The sequence below is a fragment of the Odontomachus brunneus genome, unplaced genomic scaffold (assembly GCF_010583005.1).
Source record: "Odontomachus brunneus isolate Ranch 3 - 2012 unplaced genomic scaffold, Obru_v1 Obru_scaffold_103, whole genome shotgun sequence".
NCBI lineage: Eukaryota > Metazoa > Arthropoda > Insecta > Hymenoptera > Formicidae > Odontomachus > Odontomachus brunneus.
Genome location: NW_022639553.1, coordinates 1,071,871 through 1,095,685, shown reverse-complemented (window position 1 = coordinate 1,095,685; position 23,815 = coordinate 1,071,871). Strand labels below are relative to the sequence as shown.

The 23,815-nt window shown below is 37.6% G+C and overlaps 1 protein-coding gene and 1 long non-coding RNA gene across 2 annotated transcripts in view; one reads left to right on the top strand and one right to left on the bottom strand.

The window, feature by feature from the left end:
* Positions 1–23,815, bottom strand: part of LOC116848993 — a 205,250-nt gene that overhangs the window by 134,882 nt on the left and 46,553 nt on the right. The gene's annotated exons all lie outside the window — the stretch shown is intronic.
* On the top strand, positions 19,748–23,244 carry LOC116849003. The gene is made up of 3 exons (XR_004379050.1): positions 19,748–19,859; positions 22,943–23,078; positions 23,194–23,244. It is a non-coding gene; the product is annotated as an uncharacterized LOC116849003 (long non-coding RNA).

Below are 23,815 nucleotides of genomic sequence, written 5' to 3'. Positions count from 1 at the left end.
TTGTTCCGCGCAAAGCAAGTTAGCCGCGGTAATTTTACAATATTTTGTGTATGGAATTGCAGTCGCATCAGTTATATTGACGCTATTAAGACTGAGGCGACACTGTGTGACGTTTGAGTACATACAGAAAAATATCGTTCTATTGCTAAAAAAAGTGATTGCTCGGTTTACTTTCTTCCTGTTAAACACGATGTTCTCCTTCCGCTCAGAATATTTTCTTAATAATAATCTTAAAATCCTCATCATAACTTAAACTATAAAGATTAAATTTATATAAAAAGTACTTTATATATATATATATATATATATATATATATATATAAAGATAATAATAGTCTTAATATAGCCTCATCGTGAACTTCAAAAAAGCTTATCCTCATGTATTCAATACGAGAATTCATTCTCTGCACAAAAATATTATAAAACTTTATTGAAGAAAATATTGGCTCGATTATATATAGTAAGGAAACAGAATTTTTGTCTTAATCTAATATTCTTGGCTAAAATATTAAACTTATTAAAATTTACAGTATATTTTGAGTAAATTTTATGTTTACGATGCACTTAAGATATATTCGCGGATGTATAAACTTATGAAATGCTTGAAACAAGTAACATTTAAGATAAAATGTCTAATGCCCGGACGTGTACTTAATTCGCGTACCTGATTCTTTTTGCTTTTTGCTGGTCTTTAAATGCGAATATTGAACATTCGACATGCGGGAATTGGTATTTCGATCTTACTTGAATGCAGCATGTATTTTTCTGTGTATGTAGTTTTTGTTGTTTATAGATTTAATGTTTTCCCAAAGAGTCGATTTTTTCCGATAACTAAATTTGCGTGAAAAAATCATACCCCATATTTGAGAAGATTTATTTAAACGCCTGTATCTCGTACGCGCGCGTGTACGCATACTCACTCATCCATCCATCCACCCATCCCATTCCATCCCACTCCTAGAACCAGATATCGGGGCTGCAAAACGCACGAATTTCGCAGAAAATCAAACAAAACGTGGAACTGCGCGCGTTGCGATAAAATTCATTTCGAAATTAGCCTTATTAATCGGGATTAACGGAGTTGACGTTTCAACGTCCGTACTTGATTTGCTTCGCTGGAAGAGTTAATATCGCAATGAAACTTGCTCACGCGCGGGCACACGGATTGCAGAGTGTTAATGACACGTTTCGTCGAATTAAAACTCGCAGGAAGTGATACGCGTAGCTCGAGACAAATACAGGGTGTTCGGTAACTGATCGAGCAACCGCCGTGTACAAGTAGAACGGGTCAAAATAATATCATAAAAGTTATATACTATTTAAAAATTTTCTCAATATTTACTCCGTAATTAATTAAAATGTATAAGCGAATGAGCTCACAAGAAACGGTAGGACAGGCTCTGTGTGTAAAAGAAATGGCTTACCTCTTAGCGATGAGTAAACAGCTGATTTCGAGGCGAAGTAACGTATACGTGTCGCTTATTACTCTGCCTCGAAATCAGCTGTTTACTCATCGTTGCTAAGAGGTAAGCCATTTCTTTTACACACAGAGCCTGTCCTACCGCTTCTCGTGAGCTCATTCGCTTATACATTTTAATTAATTACGGAATAAATATTGAGAAAATTTCAAAATGGTATATAACTTTTATGATTATTTTAATTATTTCTGTTCTACCCATACATGGCGGTTGCTTGATCAGTTACCGGAAAACCTGTATAAATAATCGTGGCGACCTAGGGACTCGTTCCGCTTTAGCGTTTCGTTAACGTACCGGCGCCATCATTTTTCCTTCATTACGTTGACTCGACTGCGCCGGTTAAGGCCCGGCAATAAAGAGGTGCGGGCAAATAGAGGAATCACGGTATCCTAGTGGCACAAGTAACGCTGCCGTCAATTCCGTCCGCGGACGATCTCGTGACGCTCATTGCCTTGACGCTCGCGAACACTCACTCACTCACTCACTCACTCACTCATTCATTCACTCACTCACTCACTCACTCTCTTTTTCTCTCTCAATCTTCAGATCAAAATGAAAAGGAACGAAATAGGACGCGCCCGACACGACGGCCGTCCTCTGATTCGCAGCGAGAGATAGGTCGCAAATTGCCGCGCGTCCTTGGCAGGTGCACGCCCGTGAACTTTCGTCACGGTGAGACTCCTCGAGGAGGGGAGGGGGAAAGGGCCATCGTGGGCATTTAATTATAAACCGATAAAAGTCGATCGGTCTAACCTATGCATGTGGATAATTGGCTCGTTAAAAGTAATTAACGCGTCGTCATCTTTATCGTCAATGCCGGCCGGGCTCATTACAGCGTGTAATTTATGGGAATAATGACGACAACTCTAAGCGTTCCGTTCCAACGAACGCGATCTATGTCGGAAGATTATCAGTTAATTAGCGACTCGTTTTTCGCTAGAGACCGCCGTTAAGCGCACCATTGTGATATGATGAGTTTACGATGGTCTGCAGAGTGAAAGCACTCAGAGTTTTCGTAACAGTCCGGTACACGGAATGGAGCTTCTCGCGTCGTTGGGGCTCCAGTAGGCCGATTTTTAAACTTTATAATGACGATGTCAAAAGTTGAACAGCTTTTCTATCATATGTTACATCTGATAGAATATACGCAATGACAACACAATGACACTAATATTAAAAGTTATAGAATCAGACTATTCAAAAAAAGTAATTTCAGTGAAAGAATATTTAAGATCGTTTGAACATTCTTATAAAATGCCCTGAAAACTATCCTTTTCTCTTGACAGTCTTTAAGGGGGCAATACCGTTTCTCTGGTCAAAAAAATCGATTTTTTTTTACATTTTATTAAACTATGTATTTTTAAGAATCTATTCCTATTTATCGTATCAAAAAATTGTGTAAGTTACAGCCTATTATTCGAAGCGGCGCGCAGGTCAAATCCGGCGCTCACCGAGCCGTTTAAAATTTCGTGAGACATATGCGGTCTCATGTACGAAAGTTTTATGAATCCTAGGTAACAAAAGAACGACTCGGATATATTTGCTCTATGGGCCTGGAATCGTTGATTAGGTTGAAACTTACGTAAGTACTAGAAATATAAGCTTAAATAGTACCCGAAACTTTAAACGCGTTTTTCTCAAAACGATTTTCCTTTAACTAGCGCGCACGATTTGAGACAAACTGCTGAACCGATCGACTTCTGCCTATATCTACATATTCAAAACATATGCTATTTTCGTCCGAACTAGCGAAATTAAAATATATTAACTTTTCTTATTTATTTCCAATGAAAAACTGTCGATTTTTAAGGCAATTTTTCGGGTGTTTTTTTCAAATACTTACAACTTGTGTGTGTGTGCTGAAAAACGATCCGTTTTGAATATTCCTAGTTCTAGCGATAACTGAATGTCCTTAGTTTAATAATCTTTTTGACTTTCTTGTTTCAGATTAACGAATCATGAGATATCATGCGTGCCATGGAACAAAAACCGCTCATTTCAGTTTCACATGTTTTTCAATAACTATTATATTGTGCAGCGTACATACTTATAAAAATTCTGACATACAAATAAAATATGTAGTATTTAGCGTACCAAGTTTTAAAATAAACGGCCGCGTAGTTTCCGAGAAAAAAATTTGCAAAAATAGCCTCCTTTTTCGGCCGAGAAACGGTATTACCCCCTTAGCCGTAAAATAGCCGTAAAATTAACGTGACACATACACACACGCACACATAGTAGAACAGAGTATTTCATTAACGTTACTAATTATAATAATTTCTTGAAGTGTCTCGTATTATGTACACATGAAAAAATACGTACTGCATTCACGTAAATGTTACTTGTTTCAAATATTTCACGAGTTTATATATTCGCGAATCTATCATAAGTATCAAATTTATTCAACATGCATTTTGAATTTTAGCAGAGAAATCAAATTAAAACAAAAATATAAACATTATTACACATAGTTGAATCAAGTTTCTTTTCGATAAAGTTTTGTAATAATCTTGTAAAGAGAACAGATTCATTTTTTGAGTATATACTGACTTTTCTTAAAATTTTTAAAACTATTAAGAAAATATTCTCTGTTAAAGATAATCATTGCTCAAAAGAGGGAAAGCAAACTGAATAATCGCTTTTCTTATCAGTAGAATGATATTTTTCTGTGTGCATAACGTTATGAAAAAAGGTACACTCAGACAAAAAGACATGGTGATTGCAACTGTGCACAGGTGACAACTACGAGTTTAGTATGTAAAATTGATATACATACTTAATATTAATCTGTATACAATTTGTATAGCTACATATAAAACTCGTATAGTTGTTATTATGTTTTTTCTGTTATAAGTTAAAGAAGAAATTGGATGTTGCTTAATTTCATAGCTGTTTATTGTCAAGGGAAAAGGACAGTTTTCGAAGCATTTGACAAGCGACCTGAACTGTTCTTTCGTAAAAGTATCTTTTTATTTGAGAATGGCACACAAGAGAGTTTTGGGAAACGTTTTCTCGTTTCTGACCTCATCAATCAAGTTCTGCGGCGAGAATCCGGGAGTCTTAAAACTGAACTATCGAAGTCTCTTCTCAACGATCGTTACTAACTGCGGAGGACTACGAACGCAAATTAAATATCGGATAAATGATGCTGCAGCCTGCGACTCGACGTGACAGAAACTGTGCCTGACAGTGTGTTGCACGGTTCATTACGAGTGTTCAATTTATGTCGTATTTCCTCCGTAACAAATTATGTCGTACGTCCCTCGTAACATGCAGAACGCAAGACGTAAAACTAGCGAAGTGTCAGATTTATGGGTAAAATAAATCGCTCTGCTTACTGTTTCGCTCCTCTTCGAAAAGATATATTGCGCTTGCATTTTCACATAGCCACGCGGCGCGCAATACTTCTTTCGATGCTGCGCAAACTGGTTCGCGCAGTTTACGTCAGGCATTTCTCCGGAGTCACGGCGTGCTTTCTGAGAAATGCAGTTGATCATTTTAGTTAAACGCGAATTTTTTATTAAGACAACTTAAACGCTTGTATCTATGTGTAAGAGCAGAGAAAAAGAAAAAAAGCTTTTTGGATTTATTCGCTAGAGCGAAAAAGCACATTACGTTCGTTGGCCGCTGAAGGAAGAGTGAGATATATTTCGCCACAATGCGCTAATAAAGTCGTGTGTATGGTGTTTTAAAGCACCGAAATAAAGTCGCAGCTGCGACTAAGCTTTCATTCTGGACGGCAATTACGGTTATTCATCAGTCTGTCGTACCGATTCATCAGCGGTTGCAGCGAGCGGAGACTCTTTATGAAATTACTATGAACCAGTGGAGTTGGGACAATTTAAGCGACGTAATCATATATACGATTCTGTCTTGTCGTATCGCGTTGAAACCAAGTCACACACTCACTGTTTTTTTATTGTTATTAACGGTAAAATTCACGAACGTCCCTGCGTGATACAGTCATGACTCAGAAAGAAGTAGAATTTCATTTTTTAATACTAATTTTAAGGTAGTTGTATCGTGGTAGATGTCATATTTTCAGTGATACACTGAGGAGAATAAATAATGAATGAATTTACTATTTATCAAACAAAATTGCGTTTCTTTACATCTATTTAATTATCTAAGTATCACTGTCAATTTAATGCGAAATTGAAGTAAATATACATACGCGATATTACAAATATAAAAAAAATTTTTAATTTTAATTTTTATATTTAGTATTTCATTTATGCATTAGTTTATCTAATAGAGACTTATACATGATAAAAAGGAGTATACAAGTATTTAAATATGTGTATATGTACATGTATTTACTATAAATTATATGGACTTTCTACGGCTATATTTTGAAAATAAATGGCCAATAATTTTGAAATTTGTGTAAATGTCTATATATTAGTTCTTAATATCATAATAGTTCCTCATTAAACTTTCGCATATAGTTTAAAAGATATTAAAACTAGAGATAAAAAATATAGTACGCTAGCTGTATAAAAAGCTAAAGTCAATTTCAGTTGTAAATATCTCAGCTTTCGAATGGTTAATCTTCTTCTAATTGCACAAACAGTTAGATGACATTTCATTACGTGATTAGTGTAGGCTTTATCAAATTCTCACGAAACACTCGTGTCATGATCCAACTACCTTAAATTTGATTTTTACAGCGCACGGAGACATAATTATTGGGAAATGTGCTAAATAAAGAAAAAAATCTCTAATTTCCAGAATATATTGTCGGTCGGTACTATAAAAATCGGCAGTTTTCGGAGGTAGACGGACAATTGGGTAAACGCGATCAGATCAGACGACTTCTTCGTCTGTAAACGTCGTTATCTGCGCAACTCTTGAGAATTCAAATAAACGTCTGTTAAGAGGCCGCAATACGCCGACATAAGCTCGACTCTCGAGAAAGAATAAGAATTCCTGTGCTAGAAATCTTACGCAGCCAGAATTTTTATTTGGCATAATGGCTCGTGACTGCTTCAACAAGGTGGCATAGTAAAGCAATATGTCACTCCTAGACGATAAAAGCAAGATATCACTGCATAATACTAAAATTCATAATTTTCTCTAGGTTTGTTGAACGACAGAATACTTTCAAATGTATTGTAAATTTTTCAAAGTGTCTCGTTATGACTGCTTTAAACGTGTAGAACGTATTATAGAATTTCCATCTCAATTTAACATGATTTTTCTTACTATATAGAGCCAAATCGACTTTTCCTTTCATAATATTTTACGGTATTCTTCTGTAAAGAAAATAAATCCTTTCGAGCACATGATAACGAATTTTCCGAAAATGTATATCTTGAGACTATCATCAAGAAAACGATTATCTTTGTTGAAGATTTACTTAAAAGAAGGAAAGTAACTGGTCATTTTTCTTAATAATAGAATATTTTTTTGCGTACATAAGCAGATCGCGAAATAGAAAACGAAAATAATAAGATACCATATTAAATGTATGGGAAGCGAAAAATTTCGTGATAGAATGGACCCTAAGGTAATAAATTTATGAATTTTCTCGAGTTACCCGTGTATTGAAATATTACGGTTAGTCCGCGGCAGTTGATCTTCGCGTGCGAGAACGGGTCAAAAGTGTATTCCTCTAATTGTTCAAACGCCTTTCTCTCAGACTTTCGCGTTGCGTGGATCGAGAAGACTATCAGCAGTCATCAATTTTCGAGCTGTATATTGGGCAGACGTGCGTTCACACGTGAATTATTGCAGCACACGTGCTCTAAGTTGGAGCAGTAGCACATTACCGCAACAATACCTGCGCTTTTAGCATTAAACAGATATGACACGTTTCTCGTGAATGAAGAATGAAGTTTGCGAAACGTGTGCGCTGGAGAGCGCTTCAACTGTTACTCTCTTCGCGTTATCCCGGTCTCCTAGAATATATTTCCGTACACACCGAAGCCGTAGGCGTGCGTTCACCTGGTTGCATCTTTGACTTGTGCAACATCCCGCGCTCTCTATCACGATCAGCGGGAACAACAAACGGGAACGAGTCGTGAGATGCACGCGCATAGAAAAGAAGACATCCGGAAGTCGACACATCATCGCAACGACTGGTCGCGATGGCGGAGGAACGATCACCCCCGAGGGGTGGATACAGTGCGGTCAGTGTTCGACATGCTCGCGTTCGCGTAGAGGTCATAGGGAGAGCGCGCGCGCTTGCTTGATCAGGAAACGAAAGCCATCCGAGGAGAGGAGAGGACGACCGACCGGCTTAGTCGCGTTCGCTCGTGCACGCGATCCCGCACGTAGCCGCCTGCATTCTGTTGGCCCGCGGGATGTGAGGCGGAACGTATTATCCATTGTAATCGCGTTTCGCGAGTTTCCACCCTCGAATCCGACGCGCCGCGCGGGACAGGGACGGGGTCGGTGCCGTGGAGCGGCAATTTATTTGGCGAGCAGATAAGGGAGGTCTGACGCGCGGCGCAATCCGCAACACGGCAGATTTACCGCGCGGCCCTTACCGTCGTCGTCTTGGCACTAACGCGTGTGTGTAACGGCGCCGAGCATGCGAGCGTGCGCGCGCGAATTCGCACGGAGCGCGCTCCTCCCGTACCTTCCTTCACGGTTCACACACACACACACATACACACACACTATGTGCTCTCCTCCATTATAACTCTCTGAATCATAATGGGACATTAGCTCCTTCATTTTCCGCGATTTTAACTGATACATCGGCAGATATAATCGATTACATTATTGCTATACACACTCTCTCTCTTTTACAAATATAAGGAACAAAAAATAAGAAAAAAATAATTGAACGTTTTATTGTCAAATTATTACAAGCAAATGAAATTAAGAGGAGCTTTTTCAGACAAAAATCATTTCAGGGTTAACTATTAGAAATTGACACATTGAAACATTGATTTATTGAGGATAATTAATAGCATTTCACATTTTTTTCAAAATTTTTTTAAATTTTATTTTACAATAAACTATTAAAATATTGATATGTTACAAATTTTTTATTAAATACCTTTTTTTCATATCGAAAAAATGTTATTTTTAGATAATGCTAAAAACGAGATTGTTAATTTTGAAAACTATAGTCGCCATATTAAACCCGTCACTTCGAATTTTAACTTTCTGGTATCATATTCGAAATTTTTTATATGCGAAATCTGAAAAAACTTCATCGAGAATTAAAATATGTAACTCAAAGAGTAAACTGTGACTTAAATCCTCAATTAATTCGCTGCTTCTCTCTTCTCTCTCTGCCTCTGCCTCTCTCTCTGCCGATGTATATAAATCACGACGGAATCTTTCCGAATATTCATACACACGCGTATTTGTTACAAACGTCAGCGAGAACCACACAACTACAACAATGCGTTCCCATTCGCAATACATAATGTTAACTGATATCGAATTTACATTCGGAGAATCTCGCGAGAACTCCATTTGCAGTTCTATATGTAATATGCAAATAATATGTTTATTAACTGAAATATCGAAAACAAATGACGTTATCAGAAAATTCTCATGCGCAATTAAAGCATACAGCAACAGAAGTGAAACAAAGGCACACTGAGAGAAATTATCCGACAAAAAAATTAATAAACGGATATTTCCGAACAAAATACCGATTAATTTTTATATCCGATCAAGATATCCGATTAAATTTAATTGAATACTTTCAATCATAATGGCATTTTATCAGATAAACCGATAAAAAAATTGTGAACCGATATTTCTCATCGGATGTTTCCTAATCGGATACGAAAATTCATCGGTATTTTGATCGGAAATATCCGTTTGTTAATTTCTTATCGAATATTTTTTCTCAGTGCATAATTCCTAAAACAAAAGGAATTTTATATGCGTATAAAATAAATTTGCCAAATTACTGATTTATTTTCGAACCTATTCGCGCTCTCATCCCGCTAAAAAAATTCAACGGCACGATTGAGAAAGAGTGTCTGTCGATACGTTTCATCACGCACGCGCGCACGTGATTTTTCGTCTTCGAAGATGATTCTCGCGTCTTGGAGACAATCCGAGATGTCCATTATCGAGTCATCACATGCTCCTAGTTGTCGTCGCGACTGAGAATAACATCGAGATGATAATCGAGCCGATATAGTCACGAAATGTTACTCATCGCGCTGACGCAACTCGCCGATGTCAAGGCAACACTAGATGCGATCGAAGGACCCGCGGACTGTGCTAATAAACGAACCGTACGTGTAACGTGTTACGAGATGCTGCGCAATCGAGAATTAGCTCTCGACTACGGAAATTTTACGGGAGTCGCAGAATATGCTGCAATTCTAAGCAAAATCGTAAGTCTCGTAACTTGTTCTCGTAAAATTCGTCAGAACTTATGAGTAGATTTATAAGTCTATGCAATATCATGTACAATCACTTGTAAATATTGTAAATTATATGAAATAGTAGATATTTACGAGTAATTGTACGACATATGATATTACATAGACTTGTAAATCTACTCATAAGTTCTGATAATTTTACGAGAACAAGTTAAGAGACTTACGATTCTGTTTAAAATTGCAACATAAATTCGCGCTTTAAGAGCAAGTTATGGTTTAGGAGAGAGTTGCCGAAATCGTATCTCATCAACTTCTTTATTATGATTGAATATGACCGACATCTAACGATAAAAAGTGAGAAATAAATAAGCAATGAGAAATATAAACAATTTTCGGATTGTATCTTATTTTGTGTTAAAAACATATAAAAAAATGAAGAGGTACATTTTAGAATATTGGTACAATTTCAGTAAGATAAGTGAAGAGTAGAAAGTTTTACAAACTTTTTTGAAAGAAAGGGATAAAATCGTGAATATATAGTTTTGACTATACTATTTCATCTTTCAGCAAACTTAATAGTTTTTAAATTTTCTTGTCCCATTTGTTTCAAATTATTATATAAGTTATAATATTGTTCACTAATTAAAAGCATCACCGCGCCCAACACAAAAAGCCTGAACGATAAAATTTATTTTTTTAATAAAAAAAATAATTCCTTTATACTTAAATTAATGATACATAGTATGGCCAAAATCCTATATTGATATGTTTATTGATTCCTTTGAAAAAAAATGTATAAAATCTTCCAATTTTCTCAGCTGTCTAAACCAGAACATTTCCTTCGTTCTCTAAAATCCGTTTTAACCTTCAATCTATTATCGAACAGAGTTAATATTTTTTTAATAAAATAAGTTTAAAAGCTTTTTGTTTATATAATTTTTAGGTAATAATCAAAACTCTCTATATTAAAAAATATCTTTATGCATATTTCTTCAAAAAAAATTTATAAAAACCTTCTATTTTTTACGATTATATCAAAACATCCCCTTAATTCTCATGGCATGCTTTTGTTTAGACTTTCTCTAGAAAAAGATTAACGATATTTTTGTGTCAAGTTGTACTACATATTGAATGATCTTTTTCTGGTCGAATCTTATAAGAAACGTGTTTAACGTGTGTATCAATTCGCTGAAAATTTCGCATGAGTCCTCTCCGAAGACTAAGAACGCAAATTTGTCTCCTCTTAAGGACAGACTTAATCTGATTTGATTCCGTTATCTATCAAACATCAAGACACATTACGATGTCATTTCGAGGGAATCTGTCGTAAATCTCGTTAAGAGCCCATCATTCTTTGTCATGCTTATTTGTGCCATAATGAATGATCACAGGGATGCTCGGCAGACTTTTAATTCAGCGGCAAACCGCGATGGAGTTTTTGCCGCGGCGAAGCGTTCGGTAATTTCGGCCTGTCTAGTTAATTTTCGTTATAACTTTTAGTGCAGCCACGGCACGGACAAGCGTGGCGTCGCGTTCCAGTTTCGCCGCCGCTTCATTAGCTTCTCGTTAATACATTATCCATATCCAAACATCGCCAATTCTATTATTCCCCTTTTTGTTATTACAGTTCGCTCGTTCTTCTTTTGTGTTTCGTAATTATCGATATCATATTTTATGCATCGTCACTCTCAATCCCTTCGAAAGAAGAAAAACCACAACTTACTATTGACGACGAGCAGTCGCGATTTTGTCAGAAGAAAACTATGAAAATCATTTTTCAGATACGAGGGAAAAGGAAAAGTGTACTTTTCTCGGTCGATCTCCAAGCTAATCTCCGTCATTGCAAACGCGAACCAATAAATAGAAGACATTGATGGCAATCGAAGCTGAGCGATTAATCGTGCGCAGTTTGTTAACTTTATTCGTTCCCATTCGGGTTCGCGGCGAAACTTCCTACACGAAGTTACGCCCAATCTCGTCGAGTCTTGATTACGACAATTTGCGCGTCGCCATGGCCGAGTTTCTCACGCGACTCTTCGCCGGTACTCCAACACACCGAAATCTTTGCGTCGTGCAAGGTCAGGTCGTGCGGGAACAGGAATATATAACAGGGATACGGGATCCAGGTCGGGGTTTCCTTTATTCCACGTCTCTTTCTTGGCCATTCTCGCTCGTCACTCACCGCCACCCCTTGCGTTCTCCCCCATTCACCCCCGCCGTTTCCGTCTGTCATTCTTCTCACTTGGAAGTACCCGCAACGGCTTTTCCGGATGCTCCTGGCGGAGCCGTCATAATGCACGTAACGATGCACCGCCAGCTGTTGAAGAATACCAAGTGCGCTCTATTCAATGTATCCCAGGACCGTTTTCAGGTAAGGTAAATTTTCGATGAGACACCGCGATATTTGGCCTGGTCAAATCGACTGGGTACAGACGACAGCTGGACGGGCATAGAAGAACGAATGAAGGAACGAACGAAGCACGAAATAGAGCACGAAATGGAGCAAGCTGCCGCTCATAGCTACACCTGGATGACAGACGGCAGTATCGCAGAATCGAATCTCGCTCAGAGATTCTGGAGAAGCTTTCATGTGCTAATGTTCGGCCGTTTAGGAATATCGGATTGCGCTCTTGGACGAGCAGTCGGAAGAGGGAGTGCGGTTCTCTGTATTTTCCGTTTAATTCGGGAAAATCGACGAGCACTTTGCGTTCAAGCCGTTTCGCCGCATTAACGTCCGCTTTATTTTTATTATGTGCAGCTCCATTCGTTATTTAACAAATGACAATGGCATAAAGTACGGAGCAGGACAACGGTCTGTTCGGTGGAATGTAATGCTCCGAATTAATTTTTGTACACGTGTCGCGAAGTATATTCTAATTTCAACGTTTCGTGGGTCTTCGCCGTTAACTAGTTTATATGCAGACCTTATCCCTCTTCTCCTTGAACTTTGCACGAGCTCACGCCTCAAGCTAGCGTCAACACAAACTTTGACGTGTCTGAAAGAAGTGGATAGAAGGGAAAGAGCCAGAGAAGAGATCGGGAAAGAGTTCACGCGCAGGAAAATACATATTGCATTCGAGTAAATGTTACGTGTTTCAGGAATTTTGTAAGTTTATATATATTCGCGGGTCATTATTATGAGTTTTTATCATATATGGAAAAGGAAACGTTTGATTGGATAAGTCAATTTCTGGTGCAAAATACGAATGACTCAGAAATTCCCAAATTGAAAACGCCCGAATCATCTACATTTCGACAGAAGTTGATTTATATAAACAAACTTTTTCCCGTGTAAACATCAAGTTTATTCGAAGTACATTCTGAATTTTAGTAAATTAACAATCAAGAATATATGAAATTAAAACAAAAATTTCACATATTAAAAAAATACTTGAACATTAATTTGTGGGATTATTTTATTTCTGTAAAATAATAATTATTTATGTAAATAATTATCTACATAAATAGTAAGTAATTATTTTGCGGAAGTAAACTTTATATCCTACAAATAAATTTTCAGATACTTTCTCAGTGTATGCTTACGACAATAAAGTCGAACCCACTTTTTCTGTGATGAAGTTTTATAATATTCTTGTGAAGAAAATGCATTCTTTTTTTGAGTACATGAACTTTTCTCAAATTCGTGATGAGTATATCTTCAGACGCCAAAATACAATATTTGAAAATACATTTATAGGATATAAAGTCTATTTCTGCGAATAGACTTTATATCCCACACGGAAAAAAAGGTTTGGTTGAATTAATCAAATATCTGATCGAATATGAACGATCCAGAAATTCGGATTGAAGTAACCCGAATTCTGTTTAAGTTAACAAAATATTTGGTTGACTTAAATAGAATTCGGGTTACTTCAATCAGAATTGGATCGTTCATATTCGACCAGATATTTGATTAATTCAATCAAACCTTTTTTTCCGTGCACAAATAAATGTTCAAGTATTTCTTTCTCAGTGTATTATCAAGAAAATATTCTTTGTTAAAATTAATCATTACTTAGCAGGAGTGAAACGACTAATCGCCTTTCTTAGTAAAATATTTTTCTATCTGTATGCTGCGTGTATGTGTGTGGAGCCGAAAGATCGTATCAAATATAAGCTGCAGCAAGGTAATTGCGCGCAACCAAAAACGCAATATTTCGCTAAGTCGTATATATTCTTTACAACAACTGTATACACTGCTTATCATTCATGGTTGTTTCTGACGCGTTCGATTCTCGCGATACGATAACACCTGCGATCTGACGCGCATGCACGCGCTTCACGCCTCGTCTGGTCACGCGTCTTAATTTAAAGTGATCGGGACACTCGTGGAATTCACGGTGAAACTTTAAGAGGAGCTCGCTGCTGTTCGTTACTGACGCGACATTGGCTAGAGTTACTTCTGCGTCGTGGATTGAAATGCTCCGGTCCAATGTGCACATAGAAGAGCCTTGACTTCACGGCTGATTAATCATCGTTCCCGATTCAAGTCTTCTTATAATCACTAATCGTATGCGCAGTTAAATGACGTGACATATCGTCATATATATATAATGCGGTGATGTAATTACCTATATATATAAAACAGATTGTATGTCTGTCTGTCTATGTTTCCTATATATCCTGAACCGTTTAACCCAACAAAATTTTTCATAGTTACTCTGTAGAACCTTGTGGAAAATATAGGCTACATAAAACTTGGACACCCCATCCACTTCCTCTTCCTTCATCTCCTTGACACTTTACAGTAACCCGAACAACGTCGGATTTTCTTAGGTAGCAAACTTTATGCACGCCTTGACGTACACGTACAATAAAATTAAGTTTATTAGTGTTAAAAATAGTGTTTTTACGAATAAAAATAACAAAGATGAATTTGGAATTTTAACACAATAACTACAACATATTCTCTCACAGCTGTACCTCTAATAATACTTCTGAAACGATAATTTATTAAGTAATTAGCTTCTGCCACGCAGGTAACGCAGTTACACTACGATATGGCATGTCTGAACGATTGTTTCCCGAATTTGGAGTGACAGCAAAAATGCCGCGATCCAATTTAAAATCGGATTTAATCTCGTAGAGTTAAACGATGTAGCGTGAGGGGATAAACGAGTTTCACCTATTTTCCAACGATCTTCCGAACTTCGATTCGGTAGCATTTGAACCGCGGTGCGGTTTCTGGTAAAGTCTCGCGGTTGAGAAGGCATCGGCACGCCGCATCGGTTATACAATCCCGGACAAAGTTTTGAACATATAACGTTTATCCGCGATTGCAGGTGATTTTAATCTAACGTGAGTCAAATGTTCACGCGCTTACATATATAGTTCTAATTTTTTGAGATGAAGAAACTTGAGAACGAACCCGGAGATCGCTACGTCGAGCGAACGATCGATCGCAGAATTTAGAAATGTTCTATGTTAATGAAGGAATTAAAGCGCGAAGCGTTAACAGTGTCATGCGTATAGCTAAACCGAAATTACAGGCAACTGTTTAACAGTACACGGAAGAAGTATTGTAGCAAAAATCGCATCAAGATTATTCACTTCATTTTACAATGTTTCTTTTGTAAAGTTGGATTATATTGTACTGACATTGACGGCGCAGTGTAAATTATCATAGAAATAGTAAATTTAGCTACTAAATATATAAAATATACAGAATATTTTTAAGAACATAAGAATATAGAAAAAAAACACTCAAATAATTACAATAATTTTGCAAAAGATCAAATGCGCATAACATTTTTCAATAAATATATAATAATTTCACTGATAATTTCTGTAAAGTCTAAGATTACAAAATTCCGTTGCAATTTCTACTACAACGTCTTCTCTCTGTGTATATATTTAATATCACAGTAATTATTATAAATTGATATTAGAAGATAATTTCAGGAAAAGATGACTTTGAAAATTTCACTTCTGCCCCACGAAAGACTGATCTTTTGATTATTAGGGAGAAAACTTGGTAGAAAAGTAGAAAGCACAGAAAAATAGAAGCCAATCAGAACTCGCACTGGTGGTCAGGTGGTAGTCGATAGCTTCTGCTTTTCTACCAATACAGGTTCTGATTGGCTTTTGCCTTTCTGCTTTTGCTTTCCTCTGCCAAGCTGTGTAAATCCTCCCTTAGAGTAGAACTGTACGTTCCCTATAGCTGATGTTCATCTGATTGCTCCTATTTTCTGTGCTCGCAGATCACAGTAACGGCTTTCGTTGATCATATATATATATATATATATATATATATATATATATATATATATACGTTCACAGGGAGTACTCTAAAAAACAGCACGGGGACGATAAGACGCGCTTTAAAAAAGTGCAGAATGCCTGCGCTCTGGGCCGCCGAACGAGCCGGTACGACAAGAATGGACGACCAAGAATAGATCCGATCGTGCGCGAATTTAACCGCTCTGATTTCAGACGAATCTTTTCAATCCCGCCTCGTCACCTGGTCAATGAAGAGAAGGCGTGCTTCGATACATTTACAGAAGTACGACATCGCTAAAAATAAATTGAACCGCGAGTCGACCGATCGGCGCGCGCGCACCATCTGTTTCTACGAGAAAATCTCCCCCCAGATAGACTTTCATGATTTTCACGACGTGAGACAATCGATGATGGAAACTTTGCACTTCCTTTAATTACAATCAGTATATTCACTTATCAAGTGAATATACTGCATTGAATTAATTATTAAATTTACATCAATAATGTAAACTTTTTTGTTGTATTGACGCAGCAACAGATTTACTGAAAGTTGCGCTTAGATTTTTATTACATTTAGCATGATGTATTGTTCGCGATAAATTTTGATCATAGTTTTTGTGTACTTTTCATGTTTCTATTTCGTCATTCTATGTAATAAATGTGAGTGTGCGATCTGATCAGTCATAAGGGAATTTTGTGATTTAATATATTTGAAGTTGCTGCAAAGTTTACGTACTACATCGGTCTATCTAATCGGGATCCTACGAACGATCCTTTATTATCTGCTATTTGGGACAACGATCCAACGAGTTCTTGCGACCATTTGCGGCAAGATTAAACCCTATGTGTCTCTGACATCTATTAATTTTCATCAACGTGACCTTACCCGCGCGTCGGCAATGTTGTTTTTATGTCGATCCTTCGGATCAACGACAGGGCACTGCCCGTTTCTATTTAACACCGTTAATAAAGAAAGAGGTATTCTTTTTCCATTGTATTTCCGAAGCTTTGTCCCATTGTATTTTCGAAGCTTTGTCTCTCTGCGTGCGAAACGCATCACGAAACTCTCGTGTAAAATTTTTGGAACTGTATCCACGTTTTTGTTGTAACCTCAGTCGCGTTTTCGTGACTGAAGTCACGTTTTCATGGCGAAATCTACTTTTTCGTAATGGTACTCATGTTTTGGTGAATTTAACATTTAACGTTTTAGTGTCATGACATTTTTTTGTAACGGTGCAAATTATATATATAACTGCATGGAGGAGACATTATAGCAGAAATTAATATTGTTGAAGAAATATTTATTTTTATATTTCTTGTAAAGCTAGACCGTATCGAAAATTATAATACAAATTACTATAAAAATAATAAATTTAACGATATAATAATTTTGTAGTAAAAAAACAAAAGTGCATAATTTAATTAATAACGTTTAATTGTTTATATATTTGTTCATAATTACATATTTATATCTTTATTTATAATTATATATTTGTTTAAAAATGATATATTTATTATATTATATTAATATAATATATATAATTAATAATATATTTGTTAAATATATAATAATCTCGTTCATGATTTCGTATAATCTGAAATTATAAAAATTTTACCGTAATTTTTACTAAAATATTTTTCCCGTGTGCAGCGTATATATTACAAAAAATTTGTACTAGTATGTGTGTATGTGTTAAGTTTTTATATGAGGTTTCCCCGCGATCGTATTTCGAAGGAGCTACGTGCGAGAAAACATAAAATCCCGATTTCATTTATTCATCAAAAATAAACGAAGAAACGATATAGAGCTCAAGGTCCCTAGTACTCACGATTTCTCGTGCCGTAATTCACAGCAGTTCGAACTGCTTAACAGTCGGCTGATACACTTGGTTGCATCGTGACCGTAGACGCGTTGCATTTCCGCTGCGTTCGATCATTTCGTTTTTATTCCCTCCAAATTCAGTGGCAACAACGTCGGCCACGGCGGCACTCGCGGTTAAACCTCGAAACTCGATTTCGGTTCACTGTCGCGCGAACAAAGAGACCGTCGCGAATCGCCGATCCGACAGCCGACGGGAGCGGTACCCGCGTTGCACCGAGACTGCAGCGCGAGGATCGCTGGAGAGGGGTGATGGTCGAAGGACAGCGTGCTTTTGCCCACGAATTTTGCTCGTCCCGATGATCAGGCGTGCGCAGAAATTCCCGAGACGTGAATTTTCAGAACGACGAGAATAGCTAGGCGGGATCGTTACGGGTCGATTGGTCTAAGAGTGCAGCGAGAGAACTTTCTTCCGTTTTCTGCACACTTATCTACGGACACCTTTGCATCGTCTGGGCGAGAGTATTTTTGGGATAATTAATTTATCGGGGAACGCGAAAAGCAACCGCGATAATGAGTCCTCACAGTGAAGCGCGGAAAGTGTACAGATAGGACCTGTCGGCGTCCTTCGGAAAATTTTGCCTCGGTCTGTGCATATTTCTCACGAGACATTTCCCGAGACATTAATCCGATCGTTAACAACAATATCTTGTCTGCGACGTTAGCAATATTTTCGACGATATAGACGGTTCAATGAAAGAAGACGTTCGAGAGGAGGGCACATGCGTGCACGCAATCGCGCGAATTTACCTGAATCTCTCCTCGGGCTGCCAATTGCTCCGATATTAGGAAGCGCATGAAAGTGTCGGCGATTCCGTGCAAAATTCACTCGGCTCCTCCACACACTCTCGATTCCCTCACGAGAGACTACTGAGAACGCCACGAGTTACTGTCACAGAGATCGTCATCGATCATTTTTTCGTGAACAGACCGCGTCGAGATAACACAGACGCGTGCACAAACTTCACGATTTTCACGCGAGAATTAGGAGTCCTGAATGCGCGATTTCGCTCTGATCACCACGCACTGACACATGGCCGAATGCGCGGCCGTTTCCCACTGATCATGAATGAAAATTGCTGGTGTCCTCCGCGTTTTCGGCCTCGATCGAACGAGCGCGTCACGAAGAACGGTCTCGTGCGCGCGTTCACCGAGCGACGTGTGACGCGCGACGTGACGCGGCGCTGCGCTGCGCTGCGAGGGCCCGAAGGGTTGTAACGAGCGCGCAACGCGACAAGGGCACGAGCAGGACGCGGTCCCCTTCCAGCGTGAGTCGTCTCTCAGGTGCGACAGGTGCGGAAGGTGCCAAGAGCTCTGCGCGTTCGCACCTGACACAGTGCGACACGGCTCGCGGCTCGCGAGGAACTGGCGGACTGCGCGCCAACGCAAACTCACCCAACCGCCCCTTTTCAACCGAGGAGACCGACCGACCGACCGACCGACCGTGCGTGGAGCAGGTACTACTATACCATCCTTGCCTCCGTAGAGCCCGTGCCGCCGCCGCCAGTCGCCTCCCCTACCCTCGCCAGCGGCCGACCTTTCGACGTACATTCCCATTTACCCCCGGAGTTACCCCAGGTCCGGATCGACGCGGTTGGGATCCTGCCGACCGGTGGCGACGACGACGACGACGACGACGACGAAGAATTCGACACGTACACCTGTCGCGACATTATTTACATGCGATATCGACGCCTTCCTCCCGGGATTGTCTCGCCAAGCTCTTTCTTCTCCACCTTTCTACTCTCTTGATCCCTATCCTATACATACACACACACACACACTCTCTCTCTCTCTCTCTCTCTCCCTCTCTCTGTCTCTCTCTCTCTCTTTCTCTCTCTCTCCCTTTCCTGCCCCTTCTACCTCTTTCGACTTCGGGTCGATACAATGCGAAGGATGACGCGGCAGTTTACCGAAAGTTCGTTGAGTAAACGTGAAGGAATTTAGAGATGGTTCTCGCTGGATTTTCGGAAAAATGTTGTGAGTTTCGATCTTCTCAGAAGTCGGGTTCTAATGGGAAAACACGTGATTATAACTCAGAAATAGATACCAGTAAATATTTTATCGCGTGGACGGTTCCAACACGAAACTGATAAAAAATGCTAGAATCGCTTTCAATTTGTTTCGACAAAGCTGACGATAATTTGAGCATATTGCACACAACTTATTTGAGAGATTACACAAGTTTTCTTACTCGCTCTTCCTCCTTCCCCTTTGTTACGACTTTTTTCATAATAATGTACGTCAGAAATCTCTTGTTTCCGAGAGAAATTGTTATCTTGAGAATACATTCTTCTCTTCCTTAAACTTTTATTCTCCATAAGTTCGTTAAACGACTGTAAAAAACGACGCATGCGTTTAAAGGGCATGAAACGTTTGAGCTGGAGTGTCCTGTTCTATAAACCTATATAACGCGTGACGTCATGCCTGCCCTCAGTTGCGTTAAAACAAACAAATTTACGTTGCCAACAGGACTAGTATATGTACGTCAACATGTGTGGCCACGATGTACGGGGTGCGCCAAAATATTGTATAATACTTTAACACTTTAATTAGTCGAGAATGTGAAAATGCCTAAATCACGATAATTGACTAGTGATATCGCAAAAATTTCGCGTGTTTTACGCGCATGCGTATACTGACACGTTGTTTGTCACTGATAAACTCGCGCGAGCATAGAATTAAAAATATATTTCCAATATAAATAATAAAAACATACTTAAATTGTATATAAATAGTAAAGTAGTAAAATAGTATATAAATAGCAAAAGTATGCTTTTAATATAAATAATAAAAAGTATATTTCCAAATATACGCAGTTTCACGAAATAACGCATAACTGTCTTATTTTTCGCCAAAAATCAATGCAATTTACGTCGACACATGCACTACGTAAGAAGAGGCTTTATGAACTTTAAAATTTTACGCTCACTATTATGCGTACATTTCCATCGACGTCCAACCAGGTCCACTGACGAAAGCCGCAACTGCATCCTGAACCGCATCCGTCCAGCATCCAGAAGCGTTCAACCGGCATCCCACGTCGACTGCATTCACTCACTTCATTACACTCGCGAGCACGATTATTTTACCCGCGATTTACGATTTATCGAGAAGCACGTTAAAGTCCAGCACTCCGAGGCACACGTGCGAAATGCCTGTGAAAAATCGCAATCCAATATCGCCGTGCTTTTGATAAAAACGCGAAAAGAAAATAAGACATATTGTTTCACTGATCGCTGAACTTATAAAAAAAAACAAAATTTTTGTCCCGCGAAGATTACTATTTTTTAAATAAATGGTGCATTTATACACCTCAATGGTAGCAATAATTTTACTGAAATTATATTCGTGGCGGTTTATAACACCATTTCACAACACACGCGGCGAGAAACGCGTATAATAAATACTGATAAAGAGAACCCGCGCAATTAAAAAATTCGCGATTGAAGCAAATATGCGGAATATGCGAGGCAGACGAGAAATAAACATCGATCGATTCGATCGCGAAATACGTTAACGCGATACAAGAAGTGTAATATTCTTACGCAAAGGATTTCGCAATATTCTTGCGAAAATTGTTCCGCAATATTTTTACGAAGATTGCTCCGCAATATTTTGGTGAAATTCAGACTCTTAGAATATTTCCACGAATTTCATTAAATGAAATGCGTATTTCCTTAAGATCGCGAACACGTACGGAAGTATACGAAAACTAGAACATGACGATCGCAGAATTTGCCGCTGTGTATACGCGAGTAAGATATAATCGTAAATTTCTGTACATATACATATCGAATGAAGCAATAATTTAATTAATGAAATGACTCGTAACGAATTATGTTATTTCAAAATTTGTGGCGCAAATCGCGTGTAAATGATACTGATAACCCGCAAAATTAAAATTAGCAATTGATATAAACGCAATAAACGATGAATACCAATCGATTCGATCGCGAAATGCGTTATCGTAATATATAGGAGAAGTAGCGTGAGATTCTCACGCACAACACTTCGCAATATTTATGCGAAAACTGCTCTGCAACATTTTTGTGAAGATTGTTCCGCAACATTTATACGAAGATTGCTCCGCAATATTTTTGCGAAGATCGCTCCGCAACACTTTTGCGAAGACTACTCCGCAATACTTTTGCGAAGTTCACTTTCAGAATATTTCCACGAATTTAAATAAAATGTGTATTCTTCTAAAACTGTAATCGCGAACACGTACGGAAGTATACGAAATTGAAAACTGGAATATGACTATTACAAAATTTGCCGCTTTGTACACGCGAGCAAGATGTAGTTTTAAGTACTTTAATTTCTATCTATTCAAAAAATATTATTGTGAACGTACGCAAAGATTTTAATTTTTCAATTTCGGTTTATATACTTTTTCATTCGACACACTTTGCGTGAAACATTATGTAAAAGATAAAAAATTTGAAATTAAAACTACCAGGAATTAACATGTCTGAATCATTTCGTGAGAAATCCAAAACAATTGATGGAGTGAGAAATTAAAAAAAAATGATTGACCGAGAGAATCGCGAAATCTATCAATGTGAGAGAAGTATTCGCGGATTCTATGTATGTATGGTAGTGTAATCCCAATGTGCTTCATACATTACTCAAAATAATTAGGAAATCACAATAAAGAAAAATTTCGTTGAATATATTTAAAGTTCGAATTGTATAAAGAATAATTAGGTCATCTACATAATTTAATCGGTATAAATGATTTGCTTACAAATATTAAAAGTAGATATTTGAGGTGAAAAAGCATTCGATATTTTAAATATTTAATAAAGCATACATTTAAAGAATTGATTCCCTAGTTGTTTTGAGTAATATATTTTATACGACACATACATACATACATATATACATATATATATATATATATATATATATATATATATGTGTGTATGTGTGTGTGTGTGTGTTTGTGTGTGTAAAAACGTATAACAAAACTATAATCAAAGTAAATTGCATTGATTCTGACGATTTTAATAAATGTCTACCACCATAAAAATCTTTGTACCATCACCTTTCATTTTTAGGCCTATTTCTTGCACTAACTTGAATCATCGCCAATTCAAAGCCGGCCACATTCTGTTTTCAAATCTGGAACAAAAAATATAATTTTGTTGATTAGGTTTAAGTGTTTGATTTAATGAACAAGAGAATGGAGATAGAGTATGTTATTGCTTTACGATCGTATAATTTTCATTATTTGTTTTTGATATAATTCTCATTATGTTTGTTCTTAATATTTTCAAATAAAATTTTTATCCGGATATTCATATTTCAGCTTTTAACTATAAAGAGTTAGTTAAAGGAGAAGTACGAAGAAAATCGGCAAATTTACCTTCGAGACATCTACCTCTGCTCTGCCCGAACCGGATCTTCCGGTGCTGCGTCTGTATGGATCGGAACTGTAACTGCCCTCGATATGCAGCTGCAAGCTTTACCAGGTCTAAGCAGAAAATAATTTTCGTATTTAGCAATAGAGAAAATGTTTAGTTAAAAATCGAGAATAGGAAGTCATTCGATGCAAGAATAAATGAAAGGTATGAAGAATATCAAGAATGGATTCTACAAACTAAATTGCAATCAGATATCAAGAATGGAAGCTGTAAACGTATATTCCTTCTTTAGATACAATAAAAACTAATGTAATCATCCTATATCACCTTTTGTATTTTACTTCCACTGATAGTCGCCACAATAATTGCATTTGTAGAATATCGTAATATATTTTCACTTATGTTATAATAAATTTTAAATAGCCAGAAATAGAGCCTACGACATCATCTGATGTGCTTACTATCACGTCAAAGACTATTATTGAGTTTGTCGTAACAATTGAATATATATATATATATATATATATATATATATATATATATATATATATATATATATATATATAT